This window comes from Equus przewalskii, chromosome 6, assembly GCF_037783145.1.
Source record: "Equus przewalskii isolate Varuska chromosome 6, EquPr2, whole genome shotgun sequence".
Classification (NCBI taxonomy): Eukaryota; Metazoa; Chordata; class Mammalia; order Perissodactyla; family Equidae; genus Equus; species Equus przewalskii.
This window is the reverse complement of record NC_091836.1, coordinates 97,227,046-97,245,055: the sequence shown is the minus strand read 5'-3', so window position 1 is coordinate 97,245,055 and position 18,010 is coordinate 97,227,046. Positions and strand designations below refer to the sequence as shown.

At 41.2% G+C, this 18,010-nt stretch overlaps 1 protein-coding gene across 8 annotated transcripts in view; it reads left to right on the top strand.

Annotated features, from left to right (window-relative positions):
- Positions 1-18,010, top strand: part of DCDC1 (doublecortin domain containing 1) — a 443,558-nt gene that overhangs the window by 134,962 nt on the left and 290,586 nt on the right. The gene's annotated exons all lie outside the window — the stretch shown is intronic.

Here is an 18,010-nt window from a genome sequence, read left to right as displayed (position 1 = left end):
CTATAGGGAAGTGGCATTGAGAGGAGGCCGAGGGCGTGGCGACAGGAGCCAGGGCAGGGACCTGAGTGGGAAACGGCAGGCAGTGGTGGGCACTGCAGTGGCAGAGGCTTAGCCCCCTGCTGTCTCCATGAGTCCTCCAAATAATGATAGTTATATTTTGATATGATCTGCAGATATTTCATCAATATTATTCGAAGTGTGAAAAAAGCATCTTTAGAACTCATTTCTGTTGTTCTACAGCACTCACTAAAAATACACACTGGCTGGCCAAAAATCGCCTTCAAGCAAATCCCATGATTGATTACCCCTTACAACTAAAATTGTTGCCTTAGACATTTTTAATGTAAAATTCTGGAGCTACCGTTGAGACAACCTTGTAGTTGAGTGAAAGAAGCTCTAGCTAGAGCCGTAATGGAGGGGGGGATGTTTACCTCCGTGATGACCCGTGCACGTATCCTTTGGCAGTAGAGGTAGGTTATTGCATAGCTTTGCCATGTGGGATATAACACATGCCTCTCAGTAATATTTAAGGGCCTTGTTAGGGTTCATTTTGATGATGATGATGACACAAAACAGTTGTAGGATTCACAACTGTCTACTTTCTCAAACACTTGCACATGCATCGTATCAATTACAACAACCGTGAAGTAAGCTTTACTTCATGTCCAGATGGTGAGCAAGGCTCAAAGTAGTTAAGAGAAGTTTTCGAGGCCACGTGACCAGTAAATACTGGGGCCAGAATTGAACTCTATACCCTGTCCATTGCTTTGTCACTTCCTTAAATGGTCCAGATGTGGCAGAAATGACAAAACGACAACCAAAGGTTTGTATTCCATCAGTAAAGGAAAGATTAAATAAATTATGATACATGCATATGATGGAATTGCACAACCATTAAGGTAATGCTTATGGAACTATTTTAATGATGCAGAGAAGGCTAACAATATAACATGAACTAAAAAGTAAAGTTACAGAACAGAATGAAAAATATGGTCTCAGTGATATAAAAATATGTTTTTATATGTAAGGTAAACATCATTTTTTTTCTAAGTTGTGTGATAATAGGAAACTTAAGATTCTTTCTTATACTTTTCCATATTTTCTAAATTTTCTAAAATGAGCATGTAGAGCAATCAGAAAAAATTACCCTGTATAATAATTATTTAGATAAATTCTTATTGGTTGAGTTGGTGTCATCAGAAATTCTAATAGAGAGCTCATGGGTAAATGTGGGGTGAATGATTCTCCTACAAATTGTAAATGTGTTTCCAGTGTGCCCGTGAGACACAGCAAGGGACAGTCTTGTCAACACTGAATCAAAGGCAAGGGCTTGTGACATCCTGAAAAAAGTGACCAATCCTCATGTTATATAAAACTTTCATTTTTGAAGACTTTTTGTAGCTAAATGACGGCAGTGGTGCTAGAGCTGAGGACGTCTGCGCATTTCCTACTCTTCTCCCAGGTTCTGCAAAGGACAGAGCTGGTAGACTTTCCCATTAACATTATGATCAAGAGCTGGTCCAGGAAGGCTTGAATCTGAGCTCCTGTCCAGTCCAGTTCCACTGTCTGCAGTCACTGACTTGCTATGTGTGTCCTATTAAGAACTTGCATGAGGGCTTTCCCAAAATATTCTTTCTTTGTCCTGAAATCATAAATTTAGGCAAAACATCTCAATCCACAAGACCTGGGTTGTATCAAGTAAGTGATTCTTTCTGTTGAGTCAGCGTGGTCAACAGAGTATTCTCCTGGGTGTGTTCCCCAAAGGTTAGTGAGTGGCTTCCAGGGTCTGGCATGATGGCCCTTTCTGCAGCGCGGGAGGCCATTAGGGGCATTTATCTGGTGGCCTGTGTGCCATCTAGTATTTTTCCAAGAGGAAGGAATCAATCGCTTTGTTTGTTAATCATATTTATTGGGCACTTGGCCCTGTGAACCCTGCACAAAGACTATTCATAAGAAAAATTAAAAAAATAGAAGTCACAGTTTGTGCCCTGGAAAGGCTTAGAACCCAATTAGAGAAATAAGCGACATACTGATAAGGGGACATGTGCATCACCACGTGTGAACAGAGCGCACTGATGTAGCACAGGCTGCCCTGGTCTTGAGAGGCCAGCACAAAGGCTAGTTCACCTTTATCGCCCAGACTGTGCAAAAATGATTCACCTGTGTCTCCTACACGGAAAAGGGACCTTTTATATTTGCCCTTTTATCTCTGCTGTGCTTGACCCACTGCTTAGCATGTGGTGGGAGCTCAACAAATGTGTGTTTAATGAACGACTTAATGAATAATGTTTTTGCCCTTGTAAAAATTTCATAAGTCTTTGAAGTCTGTGTTAAGTTCGACAAGTTCTTCCTCCTCCCTTCCTTTTTTCCTCCTTTCATTTTATGTTTTGAGCAACCTAGTTCATTTGACCTGTAGAGTTTTCTACAGTCTGGACTTTGCTAGTTGCACCTTCAGGATGTAGTTCATCCTGTTTCTCTGTCCTCTGTATTTCCTGTAAATTGGTTATGGATACAGAGCTTTATCAAAGTCAAGTTCTAATTTTTTTACTAAATTATAGGTGGCAGTGTGCTCTTTCGCGAGGAGGCACATATGTCTGGTTGTCTCTCTCTTTGTGATATTAGCAGCTATTGATGCTCAATGCCCAGATCCATTAAGTAACTAGGTTTTGCAAAATGGGTGTAATAATTTATTTGTTATTTAATATTGGTGTGATTCCACAGAGAGACACTTCCCCTCCTCTACCATTTGGTTACCCAATGATGACGGGAGATAAATTCTCAACTCTTTCTCTTTATTTACCAATTTTTAATTATTTAATTTTCTATCCCCTTCTAAAGATGACCAATTAGGTTCCTTGTGATTGTTATAAACTCACTTATTTAAATGTATTTGATGTGTTTCAATCCATTGCACTTATCTTTATTGAAGCTCAAATAGCCTCATTTCTGGCCAATGGGATTCATAAATATGAGTGAGTTAGGATTATCCAGGGAGTCTGATTTTAAAAGAAACTATAGCAACTATACAAGAAAAAGAAGAATACAATCAATAAACATTAAACTTTTCACCAAATAGCCAAACACATGCCTTTATATCATTGTAAAGAGAGAATACATGTTTTGGGAGGAGTCTTCATTTATTACTAAACATTATGCATTTCTATATAAACATAATTAACATTTTTTTCATTTAAATTTTTAATTATATTTCCCACTTTAAAAATTGAGTATAACTTACATGGAGTAAAGGACACATATCATAGGTATATAGCTTTATGAAACTTTAAAGGTGTAATGCAACCGTGTAACCACCATCTAAGCTAAGATGTCGAACATCTGCAGCAGCCCAGAGGGTTTCTTCTTGCATATTCTCATTAATAGTCCCCTGTGGTAACCACTATTCTGACTTTTATCATCATTGATTAGTTTTGCCTGTTCTTGAACTTTTATACATGTGGAATCATACTTTGGTGCCTGGCTTCTTTTGTGCAGCATAATGTCTGTGAAGTTCATCCATGTCTTTGACTATCTTAATTTATTCTTTTGTATTGCTGTGTAGCATCCATTATAAGCTATACCACACTATACTACAATTTATTTATCCACTCTCCTGTTGATAGATATTTCAGTTCTTTCCAGTTAGTTTTAGACTTTTATGAGCAATAATATGTGTTCTTGTACATGTCTTTGGTGGATATATGTGCTCATTCCTGTTGGATATGTACATCTCAGAGTGGAATGCTAGGACATAGATGGGCATATGTTTAGCTTTCATAGATACTGGAAAGGCATTTTCCAAAGTTGTTGACCAGTTCATACTCCTACCAGCAGTGTATGGGGGTTCCAGTTGCTCTGTATCTTCATCAACACTTGGTTTTGTCGGGCTTTTTAATTTTAGCCATTCTGTTGGGTGTGTAGTGGTATCTCATTGTGGTTTTCTGGTCATTGTTAATAGCTCCATATCCACATGCTACAGTTTCTTAGGTAAGACTTTATTGTTGAGTTTGGGGATTCATTTCCTTTAACAATTTTTTTTTAATGTGGATTCCCTTAATCAATTTTTGTTTTTGCTTTCTTAAGTGCTTTTTGGTGAGGAAGATTGGCCCTGAGCTAACATCTGTTGCCAATCTTCCTCTTTTTTTTATATTCCCAAAGCCACAATACATAGTTGTAATATGTTAGTTGTGGATCATTTTAGTTCTTCTATGTGGGATGTCGCCAAAGCATGGCTTGATGAGTAGTGTGTAGGTCTGTGTCCAGGATCTGAACCGACGAACCCAGGGCCACTGAAGTGGAGCACATGAACTTAACCACTCGGCCATGGGGCCAGCCCCGCTTTAACAAATATTTATGAAGAGCCTACTGTCTGCCAGGAACTGTTCTAGTTGATGGAGACTCAGCAGTAAACAAAACCATTACATTTAGTAGGAATATCTTTGCACACTGTTTTGTCTTTAGTATACCCCAAAGAATAAAGCTTTATGGCTCTTTTTATACATTGCCAGATTTTAAAACAAAAGACTTTGAAGAAGAAGTTTGGAAGTTGACAGGAAGCAGCATGTGAGTTTTCCCTCCTGGCGTCTGACCTGAGAATGAGGAGACTAGTGTCTGCCACTGGTTACTCTTTGATCCTGGGCGTGTCTCTTTGCTCTCAGGCTCAGTTTTTTCTATACATCAGGAGGCTGAACAGGATGAGCTAAGGCCCTTTTCAGCTAAGAATTTGCCTCACTGATTTGTCAGAATTCAACCATGGGGGCTGAACTTCAACCTCACTTTGGGGCCTTAGACACTCGCCAGCAAGGTGCTCAGAACTGTTCTCTGGGGCAGCTTTTCAGTCTCACCCGTGTTTGAAGTATTTTTGTCATTATGTGCTAAGAGTGCCATATAATTGTTTCTATGTTTTAGGTATGTTGGCGGGAAATGTTAAAAGGTCTATCTTAAAAGGGTGAATTAAAAATATTTAGTGCACAAAGGAGAACTGCAACCATTATTAACAAAGTCTTTAAAAAAAATCATGAGATGATTTTCTAAGTTCCTACTAACCTTCACATTTTACTTCTTTTTCTTGGGCCCGTAAAGGTATTCAGTGACAAACAGTCAAGGCCCCACCCTCAGGGGCTTCTGGTCAATTTTTACTGATCAGAGGCCTGGAAACCCTGTCATTCAGGCCTTACAACCCAAAATTTGAATAGCACTTTATAAGCATCACTTTCAAACTATGTGGAGTCACGTTGTACCACTTACTTGTGACCCAGACACTGAGATGTAGCATCCCTCACCTTGTCTAGTACTTTGATTCTGCTCTGCGGAGCCCGTGACCCTGAGACATATTGAGAAGCTAGAAAATTTCACACCCCTTAACATTGTCTATGGAATACTCAGAATGGCTTTCTGTTGTTCATGTTTTCCAGCCCTCATGACTTCCCCACAAACACTTCGGCATCTCTGGCAGGGCTTCAAAATCACCCTTGGAAGCTCAGCTATAGCATTTTATTGTCTAGTTCAGGTGCTTACTGGGGTGGAAATGAGTTGCCAGAATATGACAAAGTTTTGGTGCAAACAGGATTGTTCTCCTTTGTATTCTCTTTCGTTGCTGTATCTGGCCGTGCAAACTGGTAAACTGCACATAACAGGAGGAGGAGCTCCCTTTCAGAATTCTGCCACCATGTAGTAGAAAGGTGAGAGGATCGATCAATCAACAGATATTCATGCATTCATTCATTCAACAAACGTTTACTGACACCTGAGTGTGTACCAGGGACTTAGAGGGTGAGAGTGAAATAGACAAAAATGGGAGTTTCAGGCCCTGGCCTGAGATGCTTATGATCTAGTTGGGAGAGACAGTCCTGTAATAAATACGTTCAATGTGATCTAACAGTTGCTGTAATATAGGTCTGAACAAGGGGCAGTGGTAGTACAAAGTAGGGAGTGACACTTTTTCTGTGGGTTTGTATGTGTTTGTGTGTGGGCGTGTGCACACACACATGCCAGGAAAGGCTTATCAGGAGAGATGATGTTTAAGCTGAATTGTGAAACATGACTAGGACTTAGAAAGATGGGAGGAAGTTTCTTCCAGAGGAATGGCTTATGCCAAGGAACAGCAGGTTAGGGAGCCATGGAGCATATGGGGACTTCTAAGAATATAACTGAGATAGTTGGATATCTGGTTGAGATATAGCTGATATAGTTGGAACATAGTTCAGTGGAGAAAGATGATGGGTGGGACACACAGAGGGAAAGGCAAGCAGACACTGGACCATTAAGTGCTTGGGTGTCATGCTGCTTATTTACAATACATGCTTCCTTATAGTAGTATTTATTGGACAGATGGACTGAGGGAAAGGGGCATGTTAGATGTAGGAAAGGAAATATATGGTCCAGCAAGGGCACACAGATGGGATTGAATGTGATGGACTCTCGATACCCTGCGAAGACCTGATGGACTGCAGAAAACCTTCACCCTCTCCGTCCTGCATCCCATCACCTCTTTGCTTCAGTTGAAACCTAACCCTCCACAGACATCACTCTTTCTCGTGGCCTCCATTTGAGTTTGCTCTCTTATCCACTCCCTCCCTCCCTGGCTCACTATGGAAAGAGGACTGAGGCACACTCATGGAGTCCACCCCTTGATCCTTACCTTTTGCTGCCTTCCGTCAACAGCATTTATTTTTGAGAGTTCACACTCCTCATCTATACCCCACTTTCCATACCCTTTGATGTTGTCTATGGGCTCTAGAACACTCTTTCATCTTCTTTGATAATATCTGCTTGTGATTTAAAAAAAAACAGTAAAATTTATCATTAAAGTAGGGGAAAAAAATGAAAGGCAAACAATAGAATAGAGACAAAATTTTCAACACACATGACAAAAGCCTAGTTTCCGACTGCACAGAGCCCTTTCAAGTCAATAAGAAATAGATGGACAATAGAAAAACAGGCCAAGGACATAAATAGTAAATTTACAGAAAAAAAGAAACACAAATGGCCATGAAAATATTGAATAATGTTAATTGAACTCATAGGTAATTAAAAAAATGAAAACGTAAGTTTTCAGCTAACAATATGGTAATGATTAAGAAGTTTGCCCACATCTAGAGTTAAGAGTGTGAGCAAAGTAGATGTTTCCATACATTCTTAGCAAGAATGTAAATAAGGACAAATTTTTTGGAGGGTGATTTGGCCCTTTGTATCAAAACAGGGATTTATGTTAACAAGTGTTTGAAGCTAATGTTCAATGTCATTCATTCTAGCAGTGTTTGCAATTACAATTTGGAAACAACTTACATGTCCATTAATAGGGAAGTGCTTAAGTTAGGGTGAATAAATTGAGTTAAATGTTATTCTGCACATTGATGATGAGTTGCATGTATGTGATGATTAGCACGATCTTGAATAATTATTGCTACCACTTTGCTTTTGCTATCAATTTTTAGAGATTGAACACATTCCATATTTTTCCCTGAATCCAGTCTTTGCATGAAACATGGAGTGATGCTCAAAATCTGACAGATAAGAAAAGGACAGAACTACATTTTTTTAAAGGTATTTTTTGGTGAGGAAGATTGGCCCTGAGCTAACATCGGTTGCTAATTTTCCTCTTTTTTTTTTTTCTCCCCGAAGCCCCAGTGCGTAGTTGTATATCCCAGTTCTTCTATGTGAGATGCCGCCACAGCGTGGCTTGGTGAGCAGTGTGTAGGTCCACACCCAGGATCCCAACTGGCGAACCCTGGTTAAGAGCTTGAACTTAACACTTGGCCACGAGGCTGGCTGCCAGAATTACATTTTCTTTTGGTGCCTTTACAACTCCTGTCATTTCCTCATGGAGTAAAGGTCTCCAGAATCTCTTTTCTTCCCAGGAATTTCCACAAGCCCACTCACTTAATGAGATCAAACTTATTTGTCCAGGAACAGAGCATCTAAGTTATGATGTGATTATCCATGTTTCCTGCTGTGAAATAGAGGAGAATTACAGAGTCACTGACAGATGCAAGCGTCACGTTGACTGTAGGTGAGACGCGCACGTTGAAAGGACACAGCACAGAGAGAAAGCAGAGGCTTTTCAGTGTTGCATCTGGGTGTAAATTCTTGCTCTGCCATTTAGTAGTTCTGTGACGTTGAACAAGTTATTTATCTTCTCTGAGCCTCAGTTTCCTTATGTACAAATAGAAATAATGTAGCTAACCTTTTGGATGTTTGGAAGATTCGACGATATAACGTTGTCTTCATGGGACTAGCTCACAATACAGGTCCTCAGGGAATCCTAACTTCTTAATTGATGGAACATACCCTTAAAATAAATAGCTCAATATTTCCAACTATCTTACATTACTAGTCACCATATTTATAGAATTATCTAGGAATAACACCAGCATCGAGAGCCCTTCGTGATCACTGATTATTCTGGTCAACTTTGGTAAATGTGGTGGGCTGAATAACGACCTCTCAAGGATGTCCACACCAAATGCCTGCAACTTGAATATGTTACCATGTGGCAAAAGGGACTTTGCAGACATGATTAAGCTAAGGATTTTGAGATGGGGAGATTGTCTTGCATTTTCTGGGCGGGCCCAATGTTATCACAAGGGTTCTTATAAGAGGGAGACAGGTGCTTCAGAGTCAGAGAAGAGGATGTGATGATAGAAGCACAGGGAGAGAAGAGGACGTGATGACAGAAGCAGAGGTTGGAGTGACATGGGGCTGTAAGAGAAGGAATGCTGACAGCCTCTAGAAGCTGGAAAAGGCAAGGAAACAGATCATCTGCTGGAGCTTCCAGAAGGAATGCAGCCCTGCCAACCCATTTTAGACCTCTGATCTCTAGAGCTCCAAAATAATTAATTTGTGTTGTTTTTAGCCACTAAATTTGTGATAATGTGTTACAGCAGTCAGAGGAGACTAATATGAGGGTATTCCACTCCTGAGACAATGAGGAACTATGAGAAAACAGAGTCCAAGCTGGATTGCTTTGTGGAAGTTTACAGTGAAATGTTTGATCCACAGCTGCGTTGTTGCAGAAGGTACAGCAATCATGCCATTTTTAGACTGTAGGGGACACTGTCATCTACTTTTCCAAGTATGCATTTAATACATTTCAGATTTTTTTTTGTGCCTTTGGAATGATGTATAAGCATTCCTATGTTCAGGTCCTTTCCATAGCCTTGGATAATTTAGTTTTATGAAGAACCTGTTACATTGCTTCTCGTCTTCCCTTGGATGGTGAAAATTATCTTTCATTTTGTCTTGGATGGTGAAAATTTTGTCATGAGCGATAACTGCATTGTAGCCCAGCCTTTGGGAACCACTGCTATAAGGCAGAGCTGGCCAAATGTGTGTGCATGTGATGTCCAAATGGGCAAGGTCGGATGATCCCCTGCTTGTTTCGTCCACCTGACACCCAGTGTCGATGTGTTTGGGTATTATGATAATATAGCCCATTTGACATGGACCTACTGAAAATGTCACATTTGGCTTTTGGACTAATTTCATCAACATCATCTTAGAATTATACATTCGATGGCAAGTTGGTTATTTCTTTGTCATCTGCCTTTCTGTTTTTGAATTTAAGCTCCACGAGAACAGAAGCTTTTGCTTGTTAGCTATGGCATTTCTGGTCCCTAGAATGGTGGCTGACACACAGTAGGCACTAAAAAAGTTCATTCTTGTTGAATGAATGAATAAATGGATTGATGAATAAATTATGTAGTTTTATTGTTGCAATGGATAATATGCACCTCGTAAACTGATGCCTGGAAATGCCGTGATGAAGTAGAAAGAGTGGACTTGGAGCAGGGGGCTGTTTACTGTCTCTGTGATAAGGAGCGTGTCTTGTTACCTCTTTATTTCTGCCTATTTTTATACATTGGGGAGAATATGCCTGCCTTATAGGATTGACATAAGATTAAATGAGGTGATAGAAATATAAGTGCTATATAAATTATAATATCAAGCGTTGTCATTAGAAATGAGTTGGTCACTTTACTAATTCTTCCCTCTTTACTGAAATGGTTAATGAAAATGAAATGGGCCAGTATCTGGAGCAGGGAGGGGATGCGATTGCTTTGATTGTGTCAGTGATGGCTGATTAGTGATTAGAGTGTGCATCCTTGGCTGTGTAAACAATGAAACAAATATCGTTCGTTCTTTTTTAACCAACTCTGTGAAGGACAGCAACTGTGCGTTTTGATGTCTTGACTAGTGTGGAACTTTAATTTGTTTCAAAAGATTCACCTTTATTTTGTGCTGCTGTATGAAAGTTCATGGCCATTTATCCGGGGCATTCTCTTGGATTTCTTTTTGACCTCCTAATAAAGAAACATTTGTCAGTGTCTATTTTAACCTTATATAATCATATTTTTTCGTGAGTTTCTGATTAATTTTTTTGCTTATTTGTTTTGCCACATATTTGTGTCCACTTTCTTTTTTTTTTTTTTTTTTTCAAATAATTTTTTTTTTTTTTTCAAATAATTTTTTTTTTTTTTTTTATTAATGTTATGATAGATTACAACCTTGTGAGATTTCAGTTGTACATTTTTGTTAGTCATGTTGTGGGTACACCACTTCCCCCTCCGTACCCTCCCCCCACCCCCCCTTTTCCCTGGTAACCACCAATCAGATCTCCTTCTCAATATACTAATTTCCACCTATGAGTGGAGTCATATAGAGTTCGTCTTTCTCTGACTGACTTATTTCGCTTAACATAATACCCTCGAGGTCCATCCACATTGTTGTGAATGGGCCAATTTCGTCTTTTTTTATGGCTGAGTAGTATTCCATTGTGTATATATACCACATCTTCTTTATCCAATCATTAGTTTCTGGGCATGTAGGCTGGTTCCACGTCTTGGCTATTGTAAATAATGCTGCGATGAACATAGGGGTGCAACGGACTCTTGAGATATCTGATATCAGGTTCTTAGGATAGATACCCAGTAATGGGATGGCTGGGTCATAGGGTATTTCTATTTTTAACTTTTTGAGAAATCTCCATACTGTTTTCCATAGTGGCTGTACCAGTTTGCATTCCCACCAACAGTGTATGAGGGTTCCTCTTTCTCCACAACCTCTCCAACATTTGTCGTTCTTGGTTTTGGATGTTTTTGCCAATCTAACGGGGGTAAGGTGATATCTTAGTGTAGTTTTGATTTGCATTTCCCTGATGATTAGCGATGATGAACATCTTTTCATGTGTCTATTGGCCATATTCATATCTTCTTTTGAGAAATGTCTGTTCATGTCCTCTGCCCATTTTTTGATCGGGTTGTTTGTTTTTTTGTTGTTAAGCAGTGTGAGTTCTTTGTATATTATGGAGATTAACCCTTTGTCGGATAAGTGGCTTGTAAATATTTTTTCCCAATTAGTGAGCTTTTTTTTTGTTTCAATCCTGTTTTCCCTTGCCTTGAAGAAGCTCTTTAGTCTGATGAAGTCCCATTTGTTTATTCTTTCTATTGTTTCCCTCAACTGAGGAGTTACAGTGTCCGAAAAGATTCTTTTGAAACTGATGTCAAAGAGTGTACTGCCTATATTCTCTTCCAAAAGACTTATTGTCTCAGGCCTAATCTTTAGGTCTTTGATCCATTTTGAGTTTATTTTGGTGTGTGGTGAAAAAGAATGGTCAATTTTCAATCTTTTGCATGTGGCTGTCCAGTTTTCCCAGCACCATTTGTTGAAGAGACTTTCTTTTCTCCATTGTAGGCCCTCTGCTCCTTTGTCGAAGATTAGCTGTCCATAGATGTGTGGTTTTATCTCTGGGCTTTCAATTCTGTTCCATTGATCTGTGGACCTGTTTTTGTACCAGTACCATGCTGTTTTGATCACTGTAGCTTTGTAGTATGTTTTGAAATCGGGGATTGTGATTCCGCCGGCTTTGTTTTTCTTGCTCAGGATTGCTTTAGCAATTCGCGGTCTTTTGTTGCCCCATATGAATTTTAGGATTGTTTGTTCAATTTCTGTGAAGAATGTTCTTGGGATTCTGATTGGGATAGCATTGAATCTGTATATTGCTTTAGGTAGTATGGACATTTTAACTATGTTTATTCTTCCAATCCATGTGCAAGGGATGTCTTTCCATCTCTTTATGTCATCGCCTATTTCTTTCAAGAGAGTCTTGTAGTTTTCATTGTATAGATCCTTCACTTCCTTGGTTAAGTTTATCCCAAGGTATTTTATTCTTTTCGTTGCGATTGTGAATGGGATAGAGTGCTTGAGTTCTTTTTCTGTTAGTTTATTGTTAGTGTATAGAAATGCTACTGATTTATGCACGTTAATTTTATACCCTGCTACTTTGCTGTAGTTGTTGATTATTTCTAATAGTTTTTCTGTGGATTCTTTGGGGTTTTCTATGTATAAGATCATGTCGTCTGCAAACAACGAGAGTTTTACTTCTTCGTTACCTATTTGGATTCCTTTTATTTCTTTTTCCTGCCGAATTGCTCTGGCCAGCACCTCCAGAACTATGTTGAATAGGAGTGGTGAAAGTGGGCACCCTTGTCTTGTTCCTGTCCTCAGAGGGATGGCTTTCAGCTTTTGTCCATTGAGTATGATGTTGGCTGTGGGTCTATCATATATGGCCTTTATTATGTTGAGGTACTTTCCATCTATACCCATTTTACTGAGGGTTTTTATCATAAATGGGTGTTGGATCTTGTCGAATGCTTTCTCTGCATCTATTGAGATGATCATGTGGTTTTTGGTTTTCATTTTGTTAATGTAGTGTATCACGTTGATTGACTTGCGGATGTTGAACCATCCCTGTGTCCCTGGTATAAATCCCACTTGATCATGGTGTATAATCTTTTTGATGTATTGCTGTAATCGGTTTGCCAAAATTTTGTTGAGGATTTTTGCATCTATGTTCATCAGTGATATCGGCCTGTAGTTCTCCTTCTTTGTGTTGTCCTTGTCAGGTTTGGGGATCAGAGTGATGTTGGCTTCATAGAATGTGTTAGGGAGTTCTCCATCTTTCTCAATTTTCTGGAACAGTTTGAGGAGAATAGGTATTAAGTCTTCTTTGAATGTTTGGTAGAATTCTCCAGAGAAGCCGTCTGGTCCTGGACTCTTGTTTTTGGGGAGGTTTTTGATTACCGTTTCTATTTCCTTACTTGTGATTGGTCTATTCAGATTCTCCATTTCTTCCTGATTCAGTTTGGGGAGATTGTAGGAGTCTAGGAATTTGTCCATTTCTTCCAGGTTGTTCAATTTGTTGGCATATAGTTTTTCATAGTATTCTCTTATGATCTCTTGTATTTCATTGGTATCTGTTGTGATTTCTCCTCTGTCATTCCTGATTTTATTAATTTGCGATTTCTCTCTTCTTTACTTGGTGAGTCTGGCTAGGGGTTTGTCAATTTTGTTAATTCTTTCGAAGAACCAACTCTTTGTTTCATTGATCCTTTCTATTGTCTTTTTTGTTTCAATATCGTTTATTTCTGCTCTTATTTTTATTATTTCCCTCCTTCTACTGACTCTGGGCCTTGTTTGTTCTTCTTTTTCTAGTTCTGTTAGGTGTCGTTTGAGGTTGCTTACGTGAGCTTTTTCTTGTTTAGTGAGGTGAGCCTGTATTGCGATGAATTTCCCTCTTAGGACTGCTTTTGCTGCATCCCAAATGATTTGGTATGTCGTGTTCTCATTTTCATTTGTCTCCAGATAATATTTGATTTCTTCTTTAATTTCTTCAATGATCCATTGTTTGTTGAGAAGCGTGTTGTTTAGTCTCCACATTTTTGCACCTTTCTCTGCTTTTTTCTTGTAGTTGATTTCTAGTTTAATAGCGTTATGATCAGAAAAGATGCTTGATATTATTTCAACTCTCTTGTATTTATTGATGTTTGCTTTGGTTCCCAAAATATGGTCAATCCTTGAGAATGTTCCATGTGCACTTGAGAAGAATGTGTAACCTGCTGTTTTTGGATGAAGTGTTCTATATATATCTATTAAGTCCATCTGGTCTAATTTTTCATTTAATTCTATTATTTCCTTGTTGATTTTCTGTCTGGATGTTCTGTCCATTGGTGTTAATGGTGTGTTGAGGTCCCCTACTATTATTGTATTGTTGTTGATGTCTTCTTTTAGTTCTATTAAGAGTTGCTTTACAAATTTTGGTGCTCCTGTGTTGGGTGCGTATATATTTATAAGTGTTATGTCTTCTTGGTGGAGAGTCCCTTTTATCATTATATACTGTCCCTCTTTGTCTTTCTTTATCTGTTTTGCTTTGAAATCTACCTTGTCTGATATTAGTATAGCGACACCTGCTTTCTTTTGTTCATTATTAGCTTGGAGTATTGTTCTCCATCCCTTCACTCTGAGTCTGTGTTTGTCTTTGGGGCTGAGGTGTGTTTCCTGGAGGCAGCATATTGTTGGATCTTGTTCTTTGATCCATCCTGCCACTCTGTGTCTTTTGATTGGGGAGTTCAATCCGTTTACATTTAGAGTGATTATTGAGACGTGGGGGCCTACCACTACCATTTTGTGTCTTGTTTTCCGGTTTTCTTCAGTTTCCTTTGTTTCTCGTCCCATGGTTTAATCTGTTCTGATGTAGAGCTGCTACTCTCTGTTGTTGTCCTTCTACTTATCTCCTCTGCTCTTGGTTTTGTAGCCCCTTTCCTTTTTTGGATTTTTCAGGAATGAGGGTTTTCCTGAGGATTTCCTGAAGAGGAGGTTTTGTGGCAATGAACTCCCTTAATTTTTGTTTATCTGGGAAAGTTTTTATTTCTCCATCGTATTTGAAGGATATTTTCGCTGGGTAGAGAATTCTCGGCTGTAGGTTTTTGTCCTTCAGATTTTTGAATATATCATTCCACTCTCTTCTAGCCTGTAAAGTTTCTGCTGAGAAATCTGCTGATAGCCTGATGGGGGTTCCTTTGTAGGTTAGTTTCTTTTGCCTGGCTGTCCTTAATATTTTCTCCTTGTCGTTGACTTTTGCTAGCTTCACTACTATATGCCGTGGAGTTGGTCTTCTTGCATTGATAAAGTTTGGAGATCTATTGGCTTCTGTCACCTGAAGATCCATCTCCCTCACCAGATTTGGGAAGTTCTCAGCCATTATTTCTTTGAATAGGTTTTCTGCCCCTTTCTCCTTCTCTTCTCCCTCTGGTATACCTATAATCCTTACGTTGCATCTCCTAATTGTGTCTGATAATTCTCGGAGAGTTTCTTCATTTCTTTTAAGTCTTGCTTCTCTCTCCTCCTCTGCCTGCAACAATTCTATATTGCCATCTTCCAAATTGCTAATTCTTTCCTCCATATTATCGGCCCTACTGTTCAGAGCATCTAGATTTTTCTTAATCTCCTCTATTGTGTTCTTCATTTCCAGTATTTCTGTTTGGTTCTTCTTTATCGTATCAAACTCTTTTGTGACATAGCTCCTGAACTCGTTGAGTTGTCGGTCAGAATTCTCTCTTAACTCATTGAGAATCCTAATGATGGCTGTTTTGAAGTCATCATCATTTAGGTTATATATCTCATTTTCTTTGGGATTGTTTTCTGTGTATTTGTTACTTTCTTTCTGTTCTGGAGATTTAATGTATTTTTTCATATTGCTTGATGATGTTGATTTGTGCCTCCTCATGGAGATAGAGTTTAGTTGCTCCTTTCACTTGTTTCAGCTGCTGCGGTGGGGGGAGCAGCTGTTTATACTTCACCAACCAGGAACCCTGTCCGTAGTTGCTAACTGGGCCTGGGCCCCTCCTCGTAGCCACAGTGGCCCTTTGGATTCCCTCCTCTGCCGTGGGGGCCGTCACGGGGGGCTTCAGGCTGCAGGTGCCTACTGTTGTTGCCCACCTAGATGCGCTCTCTCCTTGGGGTCTGCAACGGTGTTATGGGCTTTTCCAGCGGCCAGGGGTGGGATCACTTTTATTTGTCGCTCGGTTGCTGTCGGCACCCACCAAATCTCACTTGTCCTCTATGGGTCGCAGGAGAGCTATTGGCATCTTCTACAGTCTGTGGTTAGTACACCTAGCTATGCTGCTTTTGCCCTGGGGTCTTCCAGCCTTGTGGCTGGCGGCTGGGTGCCTTCTACTGGTGCTGTGCAGAGGCTTTCCCTAAGGCTTCTGTGAGCCTGTAGGGTTTCCCCCTAGGCTACTAAGCTGGGTCTCTGGAACTCTCTCCAGCCCCAGTCCTCTCCGAGATCTCCGGCAATCCCTAGCCTCACCGGGTGGGCAACGGCAGCTGGGGGTCGCCCCGCCCTCTGGGCTTCTCTCCGGGCCTCTGCCGGGAGCTCTGAATGCTCAGCGTGGCCCCTCTGCTACCGGCAGACAGAGAGTTTTGTCTGCTGCCTGGCGGAGCTCCGGCGCTTCCCCTCCGGGTCGCCGGACCCGCCTTTGAAAGTTCCCCCGCCCCGGTCCTCTCCGAGATCTCCGGCAATCCCTAGTCCCCCGGGGCGGGCGTCTCTCTGGGACCCTCCGGGCGCCCCGAGCACCAGGCCGGGTCTCCCCGCCAATGGCGGGGAGAGACTCTCCCCTCGGGCTCAGGTGTGCAACTCCAAAGTTTCCCTCTGCGTTTAGGAGTAATTGCGGGGGGTTTAAGTAGGGTTCTGGTCACCTGTTTCCACCGTCGCTCCTCTGTTGTGTTCTCGCTCCTGCCCTAGATGTGTGTGGATCCTCTGGGGGCGTCCGTTGGAAGAAAGCCGCTTGCGGGTACTAGGCTGCCCGTCGGGGTCGGAGAGTTTTCACCTATTTCCACATCCTCCCGGAGGAAAGTCCGTCCGCCTTCCGATGTATAGTCGCGTGGGTGTCTCAGACGTCCTGAGATGCTGTCTGGATATCCTTTGTCAAGCGATAAGTGTCCAAATAATTGTAGACTCGAAGGGCGAGAGACAAAGAGGACTACTCACGGCGCCATCTTGGAATTCCTCCTGTCCACTTTCTTTAACCTGCTTTCAGCAGAAGCTTGTGACCAGGAGCTGTCAGTGACTTCTTTTTCCTGTTCTTGCCACTAATTTCTAGTCATTAATTTTGCCAGTGCTTCCCAATTCATTCATCAGTCAGATGTATTTTTGAGAGCAGCTGTGTGCCAGGCACTGTGCTGGCCCTGAGGACATGCAGTCAACAGACAGACAGAGTCCTGTTGAATCTCTAGTTGTCTGCAGTTGGAGGGCACACACAGCTGGCCTTAGGTGCTGTGCTGTTGTGCTCTTTCTTCATTCCACAGGTATTTGTTAAGCACCTATTATGTGTCAGGCACTGTTCAGAGCCCCAGTGAACAAGACAGATACAGTCTCTGTGCTCAACCAGGTTCCATGCTTTTCCATTCTGGCTGTGTTGGGGCCAGGGGAACACAGCTCAAGAAACCTGGAGATAGGGAGTAGACAACACATAAACAAAGTGTTAAACAAGAAAATATCAGGAAATGAATTAAAATAGTGTCACTGTTTTACCCTGGGCTCCGTAGAAAACAGAGCCTGAGATAAAAGCTTGTGTGATAATGCTTTGCTGAGGCTACAGCTGCAGGAAACAAGAGTGAGGGGAAAAGGGAAGAGAGATGGAGAAGGAGGGGCAGCCAGTCCAAGGTGGCCACAAGTTTGCAACAAATGCAGTTGGCTGCTTGTCTTGCAGGATGTTTCCAGAAAGTCTGTATGAAGTTTCTTCCTTTCAGAGTGTCATATAGAATGAAGGGTGGGGAAGGAAGGCTGAGTAGTGGACCAGCTGCTTCCTTGCCATCTCCACTCTCTGCTGACTGCCCTGCACACCCCTCCACGTGGCCTTGGGCAGAGCGAGACTCAGAGCCTGGGCCAGCTGGTAGGCAGGCGTGGTGGTCTCTCCTCGTTAGCTGGCACTGTTCTTGGGGCTCGTGAGCCTTTGAAGGCTACAGGGATGGCTGTGGTCAGGGCTTTGTGACTGGAGGGACTGTGATGAGTGGTCACTAGGGTCATTCTAGCAGGGAAGCAAGACTAGTGGCTGAGGACCCAGAGTGGGACAGATAGGTGGGCCTTGTGGGCCTGTGGGGGCAAGGGGGTGGGGCACAAACTGGACCCAGTACAGTTAAGTTATACAGTGAGTGACTGAGTGAGTGGTCAAGGAGG